The sequence below is a fragment of the Clupea harengus genome, chromosome 18, assembly GCF_900700415.2.
Source record: "Clupea harengus chromosome 18, Ch_v2.0.2, whole genome shotgun sequence".
NCBI classification, from domain to species: Eukaryota; Metazoa; Chordata; class Actinopteri; order Clupeiformes; family Clupeidae; genus Clupea; species Clupea harengus.
The window spans coordinates 16,212,969-16,217,506 of record NC_045169.1 but is presented as its reverse complement, the minus strand read 5'-3'; positions in this window follow the sequence as shown (position 1 = coordinate 16,217,506).

The window sequence follows — 4,538 nt, the reverse complement described above, 5'->3', positions numbered from 1 at the left end:
ATACATATACTACATCAATGATATCATGTGTGAATTCATGATAATTGTATCCTGTACCCTTAGCGTAAAGTGTTACCAGTGTTATTCCAACAACACACGCACACCCTATTGGAAACATTCATTCCGTATATTTGTTAGAGGAGTGAATTTGGTGAAGTATCATTTTATTGGCTAACGTCCCTTCCTCAGCAGCCCGCTTGAGCTCACCACTTCCAGCGCTAACATTGCTAAAATAAGTGGCTATGCTGCTAGCCCCTGCCTCTACCCACCTGGGGTTATGTTTGGCTGTTATCACATGATCTTTCACATCTGCGCTACCACCATGGCTTACAGAAAATGAGGTTTTGCAGTGTGTGCAGAACGCTGCATAATCATCGCTGGACTAGCTATTGATATAGCCTGACCGTTAAAACGAGACAGATAGAAGAGGCTTTTGCAACAATGTTTACAAATATACATTGTAACGCTGGCTGCACAGATTATGCAGACACAAACCACTACGATTGACTGACACACACACACACATTGTTCAAATCATACGCTGGACGCTTTATTAGTCCTTCTACATGGGTTTAGTTAATGATCGGGCTATAATAAGTAGGGATGGGTATCGTTTGGGTTTTTTCCAATACCGGTGCTAAACCGATACTTTTAAAACGATACCGGTGCCTAAACGGTGCCTGAACTGATACTTCTTTTTTTTTTTAAAGCACAAAGCGACGATTGACGACATTAAAGAAAGGCTTTTTTTATTCCCAAGGCAATTTTTTTTCTTCAAATTGAACAATATATTAACTGTTTAAAGTATATTATAAATATAAATACATACAAAACACTTGGCTTCAAACTACAGCTTCAAACTTTTTAACTTCAAACTATGAACATTATATTAACTGTAAACAACAGTGTATAGTATACTTAAATAAATATAAATAAATACAAACAGCTTCAAACTTCTTTTGCAAAAATATGAGCATATTGGAGTCAAAAATGTATTATTTTGTTTGCATTTATTTCATGAAATTTCACCATTTTATGATTTGTTTATACCTATCTTTTCTATCTTGTTTATAGTTAACTTGTTACTTGAACACACTGAGTACGAGAAAATGTGTACTGCCCCTTTAAGAGACTACCGTTGGTAGTTAACCTGTTAATTCAGAAGGGTATTTTTGACAATTTCCGCCTATATTGCACTGTCCCATTTAAAACTTGAATATCTATGGTTCTAAACATTGCATAATAACCATTCATGGCTTAAATTAAAGAAGACACTTGGCCCATCAAATGCAATCAGTTAAAGTGTTTTATTATGTCATTTTAGTTTACATTTCAGTGCAGCAAAACCAACATTTTTGTCAGAAAAAAACATAAAACGCCTAGTGTTTTTTTTATGTTTCAGTGTAGAACTGGGTTTTGAATGTCATAGGAAACTAACATTTACATTTCCTGATGCAACAACATCTTGACAGTGTGTGTAAAAAATTTGAAGCAGATAGACAAAAGTTTACAAGTGTTACACATCAGTTTCCATATGATACCTTTAGACGTCTCCAAGTGTCTCATAACCTCTCCAACCTCACCAAATACAAAATCCAGTACCTGTCACTGTACATCAAGAATTCATACTTTTTTCTTGCCTTCTGTACTACAGCAAACCATTCTGAATTAATTTCAGTGTAATATATTGTCATTTATTGTGACAACACATATGATGGTCTATAGCCTCTCCAAAATATACCCAAAAACCTATCCAGATCCATATAAAAGTACATCATGTATGTTTTGTGGTGGTGTGTGGTGGGGTGTGGAGGTGGTGTAGTGGTGTGGTGGGGTGTGGAGGTGGTGTGTGGAGGTGTGTAGTGGTGTGTGGAGGTGGTGTAGTGGTGTGTGGAGGTGGTGTAGTGGTGTGTGGAGGTGTGTAGTGGGGTGTGGAGGTGGTGTAGGGGGGTGTGGAGGTGGTGTAGTGGTGTGTAGTGGTGTGTGGAGGTGGTGTGTGGAGGTGGTGTAGTGGTGTGTGGAGGTGTGTAGTGGGGTGTGGAGGTGGTGTAGGGGGGTGTGGAGGTGGTGTAGTGGGGTGTGGTGGTGTGTGGAGGTGTGTGGTGGGGTGTGGAGGTGGTGTAGGGGGGTGTGGAGGTGTGTGGAGGTGTGTAGTGGTGTGTGGAGGTGGTGTAGTGGTGTGTGGAGGTGGTGTAGTGGTGTGTGGTGGTGTGTGGAGGTGGTGTAGTGGTGTGTGGAGGTGGTGTGTGGGTGTGGAGGTGGTGTAGTGGGGTGTGGAGGTGGTGTAGTGGTGTGTGGAGGTGGTGTAGTGGTGTGTGGAGGCGTGTGGAGGTGGTGTAGTGGTGTGTGGAGGTGGTGTAGTGGTGTGTGGAGGTGTGTGGAGGTGGTGTAGTGGTGTGTGGAGGTGTGTAGTGGTGTGTGGAGGTGTGTAGTGGTGTGTGGAGGTGGTGTAGTGGTGTAGTGGGGTGTGGAGGTGGTGTAGTGGTGTGTGGAGGTGGTGTAGTGGTGTGTGGAGGTGTGTGGTGGGGTGTGGAGGTGGTGTAGTGGTGTGTGGAGGTGTGTGGAGGTGGTGTAGTGGTGTGTGGAGGCGTGTGGAGGTGGTGTAGTGGTGTGTGGAGGTGTTGTAGTGGGGTGTGGAGGTGGTGTAGTGGTGTGTGGAGGTGTGTGGTGGGGTGTGGAGGTGGTGTAGGGGGGTGTGGAGGTGTGTGGTGGTGTGTGGAGGTGGTGTAGTGGTGTGTGGAGGCGTGTGGAGGTGGTGTAGTGGTGTGTGGAGGTGGTGTGTGGAGGTGGTGTAGTGGTGTGTGGAGGCGTGTGGAGGTGGTCTAGTGGTGTGTGGAGGCGTGTGGAGGTGGTGTAGTGGTGTGTGGTGGTGGTGTGTGGAGGTGGTGTAGTGTGGAGGTGGTGTGTGGAGGTGGTGTAGTGTGGAGGTGGTGTGTGGAGGTGTGTGGTGGGGTGTGGAGGGATAAGATGAGATGAGATGAGTTCTGTTCTGATGAGATGAGATCTGTTCAGATGAGATGAAATGAGTGGGGAGCGGACAGATGCATCTCCTGCAGGGACATCTCTCTGGAAAAAATAAATCAATTGGCAAATGTTACACAAACAACTCAGCAATCCAGCAAAAAAAATAAAGACATTGTAAAATAACCAAACACAATATGCAACTAAAAACAAGAAAGATGCATACATAGAGAGTACACAACAGGAGAAATATAACATGCCATACATACCAAAATGTATGCTAATAGTATTATGCGTGTGTGAACGAATACATGCAGATACATGTATAGTTTACATCAGTAGGACACAACACAGCAAAAATAGCATGTAGCTAACGTTAGCGAACTTGCTAGCAGGCTTGCTAATATGCCAGACAAATACATAGGCAAGCCAATAATTTGGAAACGTACAAAAATGCATACCAATAGTATTAAGCGTGTGTGAAACCATACATACAGATATGTATTTACATAGTTTACATTACGAGCACACAACACAGCAAAAATAGCATGTAGCTAACGTTAGCGAACTTGCTAGCAGACTTGCTAATATGCCAGACAAATACATAGGCAAGCCAATATTGTGAGAACATACCAAAGTGCATACTAATAGTATTATGCGTGTCTGAAAACATAAATGCAGATATAGATACTTACATGTCATGTCTAGGACACAATCCAGCTGTTCCAATTGTGTCCATAGGCGAACTCCACGTCTTGTGTTGAATGCGCAAAGCCTGTGCTGGGAATGACTGCTCTGGCGCATGGAAAGCGCACCAGAGAACCTTCGGTTACGCGTGGACCAATCACATCGTAATATTATTCAAAGACAGGCAATGGGCATACCATTGTAAACATGAGAATGAGTACTATTGGATAGAATAGGTGTCAATCAGTTTATAGTAACTGGATTGGAGAAACAGGCATTTTGAATGCGGTCGTCTGTTACAGGAAGTGGTTGGTTTGTGGGCACTAGACATGAAAATGAACGTAGAACAAGGAATAAAATGTACTGTGGCCAATAAAAACTACACAGTTTCGTAGAAGAGATATATGGCTTTGATTATTCAGGTATGTTTTTAAAAAAAATATATATTTGTCATGGCCATGAGGAGCTCGAGAAGATTGAGATCATATGATATGGGAAATGGAGGCATGTTTTGTGCTGTGATGTGAGTACATAAATAAACCACAATAATATCCTCAGTTAAACTATCCAGTGTCATCATTTAGTTGTTTGGATAGATAACGATTTTTTCATGGCAGAAAACAAGACATTTTGGCAAAGATAGCATGTTTAAATGGACGATTAGTTTGAGGAGGCGTCAGGGGGTGGGGCACAGCAGGGGGCACACCACGTTTTTCTTTTGGTCGTTTTCTAATGACCTGCTGAACACAGGCATTTGATATTACGTGTGCTTCTGGCAGTATTAGTGCTTTTCAGATACAAGTCTTTTTATGGTAAAATGTTTTTTATTTTTGTGGCTACATGCACGTAATTAAGATGTTATCAGCCCGGTCGCGGCCGCGCGACCGCTA